At 31.5% G+C, this 17397-nt stretch overlaps 1 long non-coding RNA gene across 1 annotated transcript; it reads left to right on the forward strand.

The window, feature by feature from the left end:
• Window positions 1-15086: 15086 nt before the first annotated feature.
• Window positions 15087-16919, forward strand: LOC126770690 (uncharacterized). Its single transcript, XR_007669474.1, has 2 exons — window positions 15087-16050; window positions 16735-16919. It is a non-coding gene; the product is annotated as an uncharacterized LOC126770690 (long non-coding RNA).
• Window positions 16920-17397: the final 478 nt, after the last annotated feature.

Consider the following 17397-nt stretch of genomic DNA (forward strand, 5'->3'; position numbering starts at 1 on the left):
TCGGGCATTTAAAAGTAATAAAGTAACAGTAAATGTCCCACTGCTGGGCTAAAGCCTCTGTTACTTTTTATGAAGAGGTTTAGAGCATACTCCATCCTGATGCTCTAATGTGGGTTGGTGGATACAAGCGGCAGATTGTCATCTGCCACATGCAAGTTCACGATGCTTTACTTTATCGACGAGCATAATAGAAATTATATACATAAATTAAGCACATGAAAATTCAGTGGTGCTTGCCCGGGTTAGAACTCGACATCATCTATTAAGATTCTCACCTTCTAACCACTGAGCCATCACGGCTCTAATTTTGTTGTAATAAATATACTTACATATATAACCGACGTCTGAAAATATTACACACCTATTTTTGGGCACTCGTGTAGACTTATTAAAGAGGCAATAAATAACATGAAAACAGGAAGAATAATATTAAATTACATTTCCTTTCAGGCCTCAAGGCCGTTGTTTAATTAATTATTCTTAGAATTACATTAAGAATATATTTTAAATATAATTTTCTGTCTATATAATATTGTATGTATTTTCTGATAGGTACAACGTTGGTGTCTTCAAATCCAGAGTAAACAGGTTTCTTCTAGGCAAGCGTGCTACATCCTAGACCGTGTCAATGCTTAACATCAGACAAGTTAACGGTCAAACGCTGGCCTATAAAGAGGAAAACAAAATTTAGTGTGCCTACACATATCAATTTCCTTAAAAAAACATTTGAATCATCTAAAATAGATTGAATATTATGTATAACTAATATATATATAGAAATATAGATAGAATAAGTGATCTTTAGTAGGAGTGATAATTGATTGGATTTGAGGTATATTTCAAGCTCACATTTAAGTTTACTCAAGTTTACATTGCCTGAAACTCATAATTATAACAAATACATATATACATAGACATATCATATCTTATGTGTATCTGATGTTTGAAGACCTTATCGCTAATAGTGTTAGGTGTAGGCATGACGAATGTGCAGCAATATATTTAGCGCTTTGAAACGTTATCTAAGTTTACGACATATTTATGTAAATAAGAACATGTACATCTAGGCCAGCAGTGCTATTCTGTAAAAACTAACATCATATCTCACTCGTAAAATATGTTTTTTTTTGTAAATAACACATGCATATCAATAAAACAATAATTAATACTAATATCATTAATAAATTAAGCTGTAGGAATGCAAGATAGAGAAAATTGTATTTGAAAAAAAATCGAACGTGCCGTGGCATATTATTTTATAGGAATTGCAAAACAGGTTGTTATGTGCATTTTTAAAAATTTAAATAACACAACTGATTTACTGGCGATAGAGCTTTGTACAAGTTCGTCTGGGTAGGTACCACCCACTCATCAGATATTCTACCGCAAAACAGCAGTACTTGATATTGTTGTGTTCCGGTTTGAAGGGTGAGTGAGTCAGTGTTATTACAGGCACAATGGACATAAAATCTTAGTTCCCAAGGTTGGTGGCGCATTTGATATGTAAGCGATGGTTGACATTTCTTACAATGCCAATGTCTTAGGGCGTTGGTGACCACTTACCGTCAGGTGGCCCATATGCTCGTCCGTCCGCCTTCCTATTCTATAAAAAATAAATAAAAAAATGGCGGTTTGAAATTAGCGCGCATCTTTTTTTAACGTCGCTGTTTTTGGAATAAACGAATCTCTTAACTGTGTAATCTGTTTATTTATACACAACCGTTAAAAGTAATAAAGTATTATATACAAGTTGTCGAATATATATTGTTGCGTTATTAGAGTTACGCAAACAAAAAGGAACTTTAATAAACTCATTTTTGTTGGCTTGGTTAAGAGATAAATCATAAAATATCATAACTAGAGGCAACAAGCAGAAAAGGTACGAGCGCCTACCGCAGAGTTATTACAAACATTTATTTCCTCCAAAAACGGAGCCGCGTTATTTACTTCAGACTCTTCTTTACCAAAAATATAATTAATGTCAGGCTGTTTGTAATCAGAGAGCTGAGTGGAAGACAAGGGCGGCAGATGCTCTGCTGCTGTTATATTTTTTTGCTTGTCTTGGATTTAAACAAATGTTTACATGTTTGTTTATGAAAGTTGTTTTAGTAACCACCGAATCGATGAAGTTTTATTTTAATATTATTATTTTACTCTTATTATTTTTTTGGTAGGGCTTTGTGCCTGGGCTGGACTAAGTACCACCCACCCATCACGTATCGTGCCGTTACATTGCAATAATCACGTTTAGTATTGTTGTTGTTTTCAAGGTTGATCGAGCTAACGCAACTACTGCCTGTTGTGCGTGTTAAAGTTTTACTATATTAGAAAATTTCTTATTAAAATTATCACATTCATTATTATTATTAATATTAGCTGATTAAAATATAAGTGTTAAGCTATGCGCTATACAAAATGTGTTACCAACATCGTGATGCTTAGGCTTATAATTACACGGGTCTGGTCTACTCACCATTCAAATCATACCACGGCAACACAAAGTTACAGGTACGTGTCCAGCCTTAGCTTAGCTTGAATACTTAGCCTGAAAAAATACATTATGATATGTATGTACGTTTATAATTCATCTCGTGCTTGACGGTGAAAAAAAACATCGTGAGAAAACCTGCATGTGTCTAATTTCAATGAAATTCTGCCACATGTGTATTCCACCGTGGAGCAGCGTGGTAGAATAAGCTCCAAAAACCTTCTCCTCAAAAAGGGAGAGTGGGCCTTAGCCCAGCAGTGGGACATTCTCAGGCTGTTACTATGCATGTTCTGTAAAAACTATTGTATTGGAATATTTTACTGTGTTCGTATACATAAGCTTATTGTTGGTATAGTCTTGTTATATTAACATAGGACAGCAGTCAATATAAAATTTCGTGCTAAGCGGCATAATAGCAATGTTTGTTTTGCTTGAAAGAGACATTCAGTGTTAACAGAGTACAAATTCACTTCTATGCGTTCTGAGCACTTTAAGCATTGTAATAAAAAATACAATAATCGAAATTTATACAATACGTAATATGTATGTTAAAGTTATAACAAATCCATAATGAAATCATATTTTGATTATATTTTTATTTATACAGATGCTTTATGGCTTAATGTTTTAGCAATTATAGAAGCTGCTATAACTTTTATAATTATTTATATAAATTGTATTTTTAACCTTGGATGTAATTTATTAACGAAGTGAAATTTGTAAAATCATAACAGCTTGTTAATGACTCATTGCTGGATTAAGGCCTCTCCTTTTTCGAAAAGGTTTGGATACTCATTCGGCACATGCTAATTTCTTTACGATGTTATATTTCTCTGAATTGATAAAAATAAATTAAGCGCAAGAAAATACAGTGGTGCTTGCTCGAATTTGAACCCACAATATTCAATTAAGTTTCACGTATCACGTCTAATCACTGGGCCCGCTGATCAGCTACAGTGCCTATCCGTTATTTATCCGTTAATAAATAATCTGAAATTAATGAAAGAGATAAGAGATACTTGTAGCAATTTATAAAACAAGCGGAGTAGCGCTTAAAATATATTTCTTTTAGTAAATGCGGTTACCAATTAGTAGATTTTTGAAGCGAAAACTCGCTTTGCTAATTAATTAACTCAAACCCTTCACCAGAAACTCTTTTTATCTTGTTTTTGAATGTTTTTCAAATTTTATGTTAAAATGTTGGCCAATCAATTATGAAATAAAATAAAACATAAATTTGAAAATGATTCAATCTGATTGTTTAATAAGATATTATTTGATAGCTTTACGGGGTGATTAGTTAAACAATGCTGTGTCTTGTTCTTCTTTGAAGATCAAATCAATGCTGACGGAAAGAGAAATGTTTATAAGTAAGGCCATAAATGTTTCAATTGAATTTTATGACTACAATTATACTGAATAAGACAAATCAATAAATATACTTTTCGAAAAGAAATAAAAAATCGATATGCAGAAAGTGATGGAGACGCTCAAAATAGATTATCACGACAAAAACTCATCAGTTCTGATTAAAAATAGTAATCCAGTTTGTATTGCAGAGGAAAGCAAAGTTCGAAAACAGATTAGATGTTTGAAAAATTTCACAGAAAAACTCGATCAAGCCACGACTGTGAATGAAAAATAGCGCGTTTCGTGAATTTCAATTACGTAAAGCTACGATTTAGACTAGTGACGAATTACGAATGCTTTGTAGTTTTGTTATTGATCATACGCTGGTATTTTAATTTGGTTTATTAAAAACCAAACTCAAACATACATCGAAGTTTTTAATCAATTACCTACATCACAAAAAATACATCTTTTTCGTTTATTATCTTTATTTTATTAAAAAGCCGAGATGGCCTAGTGGTTAGAACGCGTGAATCTTATCCGATGATTGTGGGTTAAAACCCGGGCAAGCACCACTGAATTTTCATGTGCTTAATTTGTGTTTATAATTCATCTTGTGCTTGACGGTGAAGGAAAACATCGTGAGGAAACCTGCATCTGTCTAATTTCATTGAAATTCTGCCACATGTGTATTCTACCAACCCGCATTGGAGCAGCGTGGTGGAATAAGCTCCAAAACCTTCTCCCCAAAAAGGGAGAGGAGGCCTTAGCCCAGCAGTGGGACATTAACAGGCTGTTACTGTTTATTATCTGGTGTTTATTTTGTGCCAGTGATTATTTTATTTATTAAGTCTTTTTTGCACACAATTTACAAAAAAATACAGTACAGTTACAATACAGACAAATGGGTAGTAAATGGGGAGTAAAGACATAAATCGTTACAAATACGCTGAACTCGTAAGATGCTACGTCCGTTGTATTGAATTGGTTAACTTACCCTTTAAATACAGCAATAGTACATACTATTAGTGGTGGCGTTAGAATAAATGTGTTATCTAATCAGATGTACAGATTAGTATCGTTATAAATTACATTGTAAAAAATATTTACTGTGATAAGAAATATATGTATAGGATGCATATAATAAAAACAATGGGAATCGGATTATGATTTTAGATACTGTTTAGTTAATGCCTTACCTCTTATGCTGATTGTATCTGGTTACGCTTGGATAAACCACAGCTTCTCTTGTAATGTTTCGAGGCATATTCTAGAGAAACAGGGCAATCGATTTTAAGCATTTGAACCGGTAGCCGTTCACTGATCTTATACAAAATCCATTTAGCTAGACGGTGTTTTACCCATACAATATTCCATTATTAGTTTTAATTACGAACGATCGGATTACTGACCTGGATTAGTGTCGTCTTACTTAAACCAAATTAATGACCATGACGGCCAGTAACATTGTGATATAATGTTACTGTTTTACTACCTGAATAGTATCTAATTTGAATATTATGTAAATAAATAAATTAATTTAGTTTAAAAAATAAGGCTAAAATTTTTTTTGGAGAAGGTTTGGAGCTTATTCCACCACGCTGTGCTTGACAAATACAACCTGTAATTGTGCTAACGATGTTTTCCGCCACTGGCGAGCACGAGATGCGCACTTATAAACAAGTGTTTTTTATTTTCAAAGTTTTCTTTATTGGTAACACTGATGCTCGTTATTGCTACCAACCAAAAAAAAAATATGAAAGAAAATTGGTTGGCAACTACTGAACTGTTTTGTCTCTGATTATTTATATACGACATTGTAAGGGTTGCGGGAGCCGCTGGATGCGGGTAGCGCAAAACAGGCTATCGTTTGTCCAGCAGGGTACACAACTATTAACCGTTTTAGGCTAATATGATAGAGATGATGATGATGAGAGATGATGATTTATATATGTTTAGCATCTAGAAGTGAAACATTTCAAAAAACCTCGAATTGGTCTTTTTAAAAACAGAACACCAATAATTCAAATTGACGTAAATTAGTCACTCAATTGCTCTTAATTCCAAATAACAAATTGAACAAAATCAACCGTTCACAAGTCGGGCCAATAATGAATTATGTTCGTTACCTTTTTATCTACCAACAAAATGGCGGTTTTATATTAGCGAGCGTTTTTTTTACAACGCTTTTGTAGGGATCACGGAGTCTCTTAACTACGAATTAAATTATGAAATTTAAAATTAAATGGCGATTGCCCGGGTTTGAACCCAAACTCCAGGATTCAGGTGTTCTTAAGATATTCTTTGATAAAATAATCATTTCATAAGAACATTATTTATTGTCTGCAAATTCATTCTGCGTACTTTATGCTTGTTTATCGCTGCACTTAAAAACATCGTAGCAATGTTGAGAACTAGTAGAAGTAACGGAGTAGTTCACAGTTTTAAGTTTTGCTTTTACTGAAAAGCATCATTATTTAGAAGAGCTAGAAAGAGATATATGCATTCGCTTCGCATACGCCGTTAGAGTTGATATACTACGACTAGCTGGCAGTTAAAGTGATTGACCCGCGGGGATAAGTGATTAGAGTACAAATTCAAAATCTTTATATCCGAATATACTTTTTAACTTAATTGGTGAGTGGCTGCTAGAACTATTCATGTTGTAGTTGTATGAATATGTTGAATAATTAATTTTTAAATGTAAGTTAATAAGGTAAAGAAAAATCAATCAGAATTAAATGTCTTGTTAGATTCGGTATGTCGCTCAATTTCTGAGCTTTGTATATATTTGTTTTCTGAACCAAATTTAAGTCACCGTGGCTATATTAATGGTCATTATAGATAGGTGCAATCTCTTTTTTCTTCCACTTTGTTCAATGAGAAGGCAATCCGACAAACACACTAAAAACTAAGGTAAAACTTGTTCGTAGAACCGTCCAGACAGCTTGAGGTATATCTATATAGTTATACAAACCAGGAGCCAGGACTTATACACAGCTACGTGACCCGTAGATTACTAAACTTTTTTATTTTTCATTATTACACTATAAAACTAATTATATAAAAGTTTAATGTAATACGGGTTTATTTTCGTAATTATTGTTTTCTTTATTTTATAATCTATGTTTTTTTTAAATATATTAGTAAAGTCAATCTCAACTTTGGCTTCTATACATTGATACATTTACATAGCGACAAGACGTATTAACTATTGGTGCTTTAATATTATTGTAAAAATCAGTGATTTTGCTAACAGTTTTCTCGAAAATTAAGATCTAAATACGTAGTATATCTTCGTTTAAAAGAATAAGTAAACTTATAACAATTTCAGTGCCAAAATATAATAGTTTTCAACAATAACTTTGCAAATATAAAAGTGATTTACATATGTTTAACGTTGGACAAGTGCATCGTGATCTACTTCGTGCGTCAAGACGTTAATGAGCTTCATATTGAAAAAACATACCGCAACCGATAGGTCATTGACCACACATAAACAACGTACAAAACTGATAACTATTTTTGCCCGGTCAACTTAAACAGTTGTTGGAACAGAGGTTTCGAACGCACCGCATACGCAGTCGATACAGGTTCAAATCTCACTTGTGCGCATCGTTACATTTTTTTTTTTTTGGTTGCGAAGTAATAATATGGAGTTCGCCTGCTGTAGCAAATCAATAAAAGATGCTGAAGATCCTATTGTATGTACATCTTGCGATAGGGAATTCCATGTAGCTTGTATGCTACAGCTAAAAGATCAAGAACTAAAACCGGACGATGATCTTAGAATCTCCTGGCGGTGTTCATCGTGTACCTCAAATAATTCTCGGGACAACAAATCTGATACCCCAATTCGCAATGTCACAAAGCGGTCCAAGCAAAAAACTGATAAGAGTACGTCTTCTGAAAAAAATACACATAAGGTAAATCTCACTGCGCTACAAATATCAAGAGATGAAATTCGAAATATTATTAAATCTGAGTTTAAAGAGGCTTTTTCTGGATTTCAAAATGTCCTTGAGGATGTTAAAAAGGAAATTTTGTCACTCCAAAACTCTGTGAAATTTTTAAGTGATACTCATGATGCGATTCTTAAGAGACTAGAAACAGCCGAGAATGGGATAAAAAAGTGTGATGCATTATATTCCGATGTAAAAAACTGCCAATTATCTATGATAAACCTCCAAAATGAAATTAATAATAAGGAACAATGGTCCAGGCGTTCTAATGTTGAGATTATTGGCCTTCCCGAATCCAAAAACGAAAATTTAATTACAACAATGAATAAGTTATCGGAACTGGTGGATCACTCAGCTTACAGTCATTCGGACATCGATTTTATAACCCGCGTGGCCCCTAAAAACAATGATTCTAAAAAACCAAGACCCGTAATTATTCGATTTTTGTCTAGATGGAAGAAGGATGATTTCCTTGCTAGATTACGAGCAAAGAAGAATATCAGGGCTTGCGACCTTGGCTACGTGGGAAATACTAATCGTGTTTACTTTAACGATCATCTAACAAGTGCTAATAAGGCGCTTCTTCGTAAAACAAAAGAAATAGCTCGCGATAAAAAATATACGTATATTTGGGTAAAAAACTGTTCTATTATGGCTAGAAAAACTGACACTAGCCCTGTTATTCATATACTTAACGAATGTGATTTAAAAAAATTGTAATACGCGCAATTAATTTATCCAACATATTATATATAAGTACGTTTGGTGTCTTCTTTATAAATTTACTAAAATTATGTTGGCTTTTCTATTTGATTGTAATTTTATTAGGCTTTGAGAGAGAGATGAAACTGCTAAATCTGTTTAAGGTTTATTCTATTTGTATATTTTTAGAAAGGAGAATTATTATAATTAATTTAGATGAAATGGTCAGTTTAAATGTATTTAGTATAATTCTTAAGTCTTATATGATTTATAAATTACTTATTTCGCAATGGTATCCAAAATAGCGATTTTGTACCAAAACGTGCGAGGTCTTAGAACAAAAACTTCTGAGTTCTTTTCGAATATATTAAATTGTGAACATGACATAATTTGCCTAACTGAAACGTGGTTATTACCTGGAATTTTTGATTCAGAAATTTTTGATAGTCGCTACTCGGTCTATAGATGTGATCGTAACTACAATGAACGTAACGATAAAATGGGAGGCGGTGTCCTGATTGCGGTGCGTAACGGACTCGTTGTTAAAGACCCTGTCTTTTTGCCGTCAAACGATATTGTTTCCTGTGACGTTTTTTCATTATGCGTAGCTTTAAGGACAAAAGGTAAGCCCGTTAATTGTAGATTTTTTTGTTGTTATTTTCCTCAGTCGGGTTCACAATTTCAAGATCAGTTGAACTTTTATGAACGTATCTCTGAATTAGTGATATTGAATCCGAAAGATATATTTTTAATAGTTGGTGATTTTAATGTTCCCAGTGCTATTTGGTCTCCTTCGTCCACATCCGCTGAGCTCTGTGAGAATATTGGAAACTCAATGGTCAATGCAATGTCTTCCTTCATGTCCTTAAATAACTTTTCCCAATATAACTTAGTCTCAAACATCAATAATCGCCAATTAGACCTTGTCTTCAGTAACTCAAATTGTAGGGTCATGCGCTGTGAAACACCTTTAGTAAAGGAAGATTTACACCATCCCACGTTGGATATTATGTTAATAGATATTAACATTAGTAGCTTTCTTAGCCCTCCTCGTATTGTTAAACTTTTTCATAAAGCTGACTATAAAATAATTAATGAATTATTGGCTAACATTGATTGGTCGGTTATTTCTGATTACTATGATATTGACACATCCGTTGAGAAATTCTATTACATAATCAATGATATAATTACAAAGAATATTCCTTCTAAAGTGGTTGTTGATCTTAGTAAGTATCCAGCGTGGTATTCTCCTGCACTTATTAAAATTATTAAAGAAAAACTAAAATATCACAAAAAATGAAAAATGTATAATAATTACAGTGATTACAGTACTTTTAAATTACTTCGTGATAGACAAAAAAGGGTTGAAAAGACATGCTACGATAACTATCTTGATTTTGCGGAAAATAATATTTTGAGAAACTCTAAGTGTTTTTGGACATTTGTCAAGACCAAACAGAATACAAATGACATTCCTGAGCGGCTATATTATAACGATATCTCAACAAGTGACGGTCAGCAAATAAGCAATCTATTTAATGAATATTTCTATACATCCTTTGAACATAGTACACATCTTAACAATTTTTCCTGTAACAGTCAAAATAATAGTGGATATGCTAATACAATTAATTTGTCATCTGTTGATATTTCACTTGCTGATGTTCGTAAGTATTTGAAAACCTTAAATATTAAAAAAGGTAGCGGACCCGACGGTATACCACCTCTTTTTCTAAGTAAATGCCATATGACCATATCTATTCCTTTACATTTATTGTTTTGTATTTCCCTTCATACATGTACTATGCCTTCAATTTGGAAACAGTCTTATGTTGTGCCTATTTTTAAAAATGGAGATAGACATGATATCAAAAATTATCGTCCTATTTCGAAATTAAGTTCAATTCCAAAACTTTTTGAACGTATAATTTATGACAAAATCTTTCCAAGCATACGTCCCATAATTATTGACCAGCAGCATGGATTTATTAACAAGAAATCAACTGAAACTAATTTGTGTGAATTCACTGACTATGTTTTGACTGCAATGGACAAAGGATATCAGGTGGACGTTGTGTACACCGATTACTCCAAAGCGTTTGACAAAATCTCTCATTCTATCTTAATAGCAAAAATGGAGTTCATCGGTGTACATGGTGACCTCCTTAGATGGATCAAGTCATATTTATTGAATAGAAGTCAAGCCGTGACTGTGAAAGGATATTGCTCATCTTTTCTACCCGTTCCATCTGGAGTCCCTCAAGGCTCACATCTTGGACCACTGTTTTTTAATATATATATAAATGATGTTGTTTCGGTATTTGCATCTTCTAAATTTCTATTATATGCTGATGATACAAAAACTTATAAAATTATTAAGAGTGTTGATGATTGTATTAGTCTGCAAAAAGATTTGAACTTACTTAGCGATTATTGTACTACCAATTCGCTGTTTTTGAATATAAAGAAATGTAATTGTATAACATATACCAGAAAAAGAAAAGTGATCATTTACAACTACCGATTTAAGGAAGATGATATAAAACGTGTATCAGTGGTCAAAGATCTTGGAATAACACTCGATTCTAAACTTCTTTTCGATGAACACATAAATTCCATAACTTCTAAAGCGTTTCGTATGCTAGGATTTGTGCTGAGGATTTCCAGAGAGTTTAAGCGTGTTTCAACTTTTGCTCTTTTATATAAATCATTTGTGAGACCTATTCTAGAATACGCTTGCACTGTCTGGAATCCACAGTATAGTAAATATATAGAATTCATCGAAAATATTCAGGAAAAGTTTTTAAAATATTTAAAATTTGCGTCTATAAATAATTTGAATCAAATAGAAAAGATACCGACAACTGAACAGAGACGACTTGAACGTGATATGGTGTTTTTATATAAATTGATCCACAACATATTTGATTCCCCTTATCTCCTTTCTAAAATAAATATCAAGTGTCCTCGCCCTGGTAGTCGCAATAAATCTATTTTTGATTTTCCATTGACAAAAACTAAATATGCAGCAAATGCATTTATTAATAGATCATCTAAACAATACAATAAAACATTTATTGAATGTGACATATTTCATCTCTCCCTTAAAAAATTCAAACTGGAAGTAAAAGAAATATTATACTCTCAAGAGCCTTAATTTACTCATGCATTTTTAATTAATTAATTATAAATTGATTATTTATTATTAAATTATGTTTTCTTGATTTAAAAATTAAATTTATATTAAATATAAAAAATGTCTTGTTTTGTAATTACTTATGATTAATTTATAAATGGAAACTGTTTTGGTTTATGAATTGTTTTATATTTTTTATTTTATTGTAATTATTTCACTGTTTGTTTCCTGTACACTAAATAAATAAATACTAAAAATAAATCGTTTAACTGTCAACATGACGCCAAACATGAATTCCGAAATATTATGACCAAAGCTTTTGTTACCCACTCTTCAAACCCTACAACACAACCCTACAAATAATACAAAGTATTGACTTTTGGTGTAAAAATACTAAAAGGATTAATGTCAAAAAATATTTACGATCAGAACAGAAATAATCTTTCTTTAATGTAAATTACCAATAGAGCGTTAAATACGTAAGGTTTTAACCAATTCGAGGCCTTATATAGGTACATATATCCAACAACGCCTATATTCAGAGAATCTACCTACATCACTACCCTTTTAACATTTCCATTTGAATTTATGTAAATAACAAACGAAACCGTTTTACATTAGTCACTAAAATCGAATGTTCGATGAAACTAATGTGATCTAAAATTTTGCAAAGTTGGAGAACATTTGCGGAACTGAAGCGTTCAAATTGCCGATAACTTTGTCATTAGTTAAATGAAATGAAAATGCATGAAATTCCTTCTACTACGCGATCATTTGGATTTAAACAAGGTGGCTTTAATGAAGCCGTTGCAGGAAGTCCTTTGGAGACTTTCATTGCGTCTCTTTTTAATTAAAAACCGCAGTCGTTTCGGCGCCCGTATAAATGACTATGTTACAAAACGATGTGTTAATGGATTTTAGTTTGACTTTAAAAGTCTACCGAAGGTTTAAAATCTAGGTGAATTCTAGCAAAAACATTCCAAAGCCGATTATTTGAGGGACGTTTTACCTGAAGAGTTATTAAAATGTGTGCAATTTTTTGAGGTTTAAATTTTGACAAATCTTTTTCAAATTTTGGAGGTTCGTTGTTTGATGTTGTACTTTTTTACAGCACTGTGTGTGTCTATTTTTGATATCTAACTCACATAATAGAAAATAATGCTTAGACTAAAACCAATTTTATCCGCCGCGTCAATATTAGGTACAATTAAATTAATTTTTAAATATTTTATATCAATATACTTATTTAGACAGTTGAATAATAACAGCTATACAAATATGGATATATTTGTATATAATTATTTTGGATTGTTGAGAAATTTTAAAGGCGATTATAACTTCATGGTACACCAGGACAGGAGCAGTTTTAATAAGAACCGAACAATATGGTAAACTTTATGAAGCAAGCGTGTAGGTACTCTTATAGTCCAAATTTAGCGAGACTGAAAACTTAAAACTTTGGAATATACCTTTTTTTACAGTTATTCTATCATATTACGGTATATCAGATCAGTATTGAGGCTCGACGGACAAATAAATAAGTAAGATAATATAATTTATAATCAAGATAAATATAAAATTGAACACTGCTTAAGAACAAGATTTAAGTTTTTAAGGTACTTATTTTTATGTATTTTTTCATATAATTAATGTATCAAGACGAATAAAATTCAGTATATTCATTACATCATTTGTCACCAGCAGTACACTTGGATGGATGGAACTGGTTAAAAATCGAGTTGCAAGATTTGGCCTGCCCATGCAAACAGGTGAAGTTAAAGCTTGAAATGAATAGAGACAGAGATTAAGGAAAAGCTAATATATTAGAATAAGTCATCCATCTATTATGTATATTCCTGTTCGTGTTTTCATTTCTCGTGAGATATGTGAGGATTAACATTATAAATCCAGAATCATGTATGGATCAATTCTAATCCTTTTGTAATTGCTGTAAACCGAGCAATTAGTTGGTTCGTATTGATTTAAATATTACAATATGTCTAAAGTACCTTCCACGTAAACTCAAATAAAAGTCAAAAATAAATATGTATTAAATAAATATATTTAATATTAATTATATATTAATTCTAATATTTTTAATAAAAATGCTTCCTGAAATTACATATGTTTCGTATGCACATGGGCTTTAATCTTCCTTGATATAGCTTAATAAATTATTGTTTATATCATCTTAGTCTTGAAGAGTCGCGGACTTTAGAATAAATCTGAATATATTTTTAATGTTATAATGTGTAAGTGTAGCGACTGCTGGTTGTTCTTAAAATAATATAAGAATAGCAATTTTTCGAAAATTCAAAAACAGTAATTTAAAAACAGATAAATACTAGGAGATGAATACTTTAGTCAACAATCGATACTTTTAGTATATCTATTAACTATTAGTGTTCTTCACATCGCAGTCGAATAAAGCTTTATGTAATCTAAGTCTGGGTAGGTACCACCCACTCATCAGATATTCTACCGCAAAACAGCAGTACTTGTTATTGTTGTGTTCCGGTTTGAAGGATGAGCGAGCCAGTGTAATTACAGGCACAAGGGACATAAAATCTTAGTTCCCAAGGTTGATGGCGCATTGGCTATGTAAGAGATGGTTGACATTTCTTACAATGCCAATGTCTAAGGGCATTTGGTGACCACCTACCATCAGGTGGCCGATATGCTCGTCCGCCTTCCTATTCTATAAAAAAAAATAAAAAAATAAGTACGTAAGGTGTGATAAAGTACGTATTTAATAAATATAATAATATTTAAGGTTACAAAGATACTTTTTAAAAAATATCACGGGTATGTTTGACTGGCAATTTTTTTTGCGTCACTGCAATGTTGTATGTATGTATACACATATATACGACATTACGACATTTGCTTTTATTTTAATCAATTTTAAAACATATAATAACAACTATGCAAGACTTTGACATAGACTTTGACGAATAAAATAAAAAGAGATTAGATGTATTTGTTTTGGATATTATCACAATATTTTAACTTTTTCTTCCAACTATAGTAATTTTTATATAACTTTTCATATATATTTCCCCTTATGTAATCTGTTATAATTTGTATATAGTTTGCAAGCAAGTAATTGTCGGTCGCAGTTTGCAAGCAAGTATTATTGGTCGGTATTTATCTAGCTTTGAGGTATCGTATATGTGTTTTGGTGTCACGTATATATGTAATGCCATTTGTATTTCCGAAGTAACTATAATGATACATAATAATTATTACTATTTCAATAAAATACTGATGCTGAATACATCGTCTTAAATAAGTGAAACTATGCGAATAATCATGTAATGTTCGAATAATAGAGTTTAAGGTAATAAATATATCAACTTACTAATGTAAGAAATGTAAGGTCGTATATCCATTGTAATTTTGCCAAGAAAATTAGTATTCACGCTAATTTACTTTGGTAATCTCCTCGTGCTAAACTCGTAAAAGCCCGCATAGCGAAGTGTGCATCTGCAATGCAAATGGTTTGCACACGCTCTGAGATTTGTGACAGAATAGTTGCTCTAAAATTTTGAAAACAACAAAAAAATTAAACGTATTTCTTTCTAGATAAAAATATTATTGTTCATTACTCGTTTACGTTTTTTAAGAAATGTACAACACTTTTATAATATATTTACAGTTGTGTGACAAATGTGTTTATGTTTAATTATCCAATTTTTTGAAACAAATAATGTTAGGGTTATTATAATCACCCTAAAAATATAATCATATAAATGCTTGGTGGTAACTTAAGATAGATTTGTTTTGTGGTGTTTTCCTTAACATAACTATGAATAGTTGAATTATTCACGTTTCACATTTTTCAACCAAATGCTATTTTATTAAAACCTTAGCAGAGTGCCAGTAAATAAAACCTACTATATTTAAATTGTTGTACCATGTATAATAACAAAGTAGTTGGAAAGTTAACATAAAATAACATCAGCTAACTTATTACTATAAGTAATTAAAATTATTATTGGCTTAAAAGATGTTAATACACTAGTTATAAATTAGTTTAATATAAAACAAAAGTGTCGGTATGAACTGTCAACAAGAAGTAAAAATATTCTCAGCAAGTCACAAATTTACAGGTACCACGTATGTTTTCCTTGTCTTTTCTTTCGCTACCTTATCAGATAACACATGTCTATACATCAATCCAAGTTAATTATCACAATCGGGTTTCCCCTGATGGAAAGCCTTTGTTTAGTTGATGGATTCGTCGCTGAAATTCAATAGCTCTCTCGGCTAATGGACAATATTGCGACAGTTATAGGACACCTGAGGTATCGCATCGGATCTATTTCGATACTTTATATAGATGAAAGAGCGATATCTAGTTAATAGGGCAGGTGGACTTTATCAAAAGTTAACGTGTTCAAATTCAAGTAAGTATCTACTATTGAATTTTCTTTGTGCTGAATTTGGTTTATTTCATGTCTTGGTAAAACGTCACATTATCACAGTTGATTAACTTCATGTAATAAAATACTTAGCTTAAGAAGAAAAAGACTTTACCTCAAGTTTTTTTACAAGCATCACTAACCAAATAGAACTAAGGGAATACAGGCGTTTTATCGAATAGATATTTTTAAATGTAAGTTTTGTAATTACAGGCACAAGGGATATAATATCTTAGTTCTCAAGGTTGGTGGCGCATTGGCGATGTTAGCGATGGTTAACACTTCTTACAATGCCAATGTCTATGAGCGTTGGTGACCACTTACCATCAGGTGGCCCTTTATGCTCGTCCGCCTACTTATACTATAGTTTCTTCTCTATGGATCTAAACCTGTTATTGATGATTATATTATCTAACGATATAATTTAGAAACCGTATAAATAATATTACTGTTAGCCGTATAATTAATATTAATGTTGCTTTATAATATTAGTGTCACTTTTACGTTTATAAATAATATAAACGTGAAAGTGAGATTTTATACTTGTATAATAGCCAAGTTTAATTATCTTTTCTGAGTAAAGTCATTAAGAAGTTTAAGCGCAATATGACTATTGACGTTCTAGGAAAATGTTATGTGGTTGAATGTAATCATAGAGTTCTGTTACAGACTTGTCATAGCAGCCACAATGGAATTTATTGTTCTCGGAACTAAGATTTTGAAGACTGAACTTATTCAATAAACTTCCCTCAAGTTATTGAAGAATTAAACAGGAAATTTAATGGAAACATTGTTCAAAATACAACCGCATTAAACAGTAGTAATGTAATAAATATACGTAAGATTAATATGAACTTGGTGTTTAAATAATGCTAAACTAAAACAAATATTATGAAATCGAATTAGATTTTAACAATATATTTCAACGATGAAATAATTTCTGTAAATTGGATTTAATTTCAATAAATGTTTCATTTATTTATTTAGATACATATTTTTGCAATAATTTATAAATAGTGTATTATCATAAAATATTAAACAAATAACATAAATCTAATACAATATCAAAGTATATAATATTATGCATATTTACAATAATATTTATCGCCGTGAAAGAAACAGTGACGAATAATATATAAAGGCTAGAAGTAAAAAAAAAATCGTAAGTTGCCGTCTCCGCGTGTCAATTTATCCTTTCTTGTAAAAGGTGTTCACTCTTAGAATAAAATTCCGCAAATACTTTTAGCCTTTCCAGTTAATAATTTTAAATCTAATGTAAGAAATATTGTTAAATAAGGCGTGTAGTGAAAGTACCATTTGTCGATTATCATA

This window comes from Nymphalis io, chromosome 9 (assembly GCF_905147045.1).
Source record: "Nymphalis io chromosome 9, ilAglIoxx1.1, whole genome shotgun sequence".
NCBI classification, from domain to species: domain Eukaryota; kingdom Metazoa; phylum Arthropoda; class Insecta; order Lepidoptera; family Nymphalidae; genus Nymphalis; species Nymphalis io.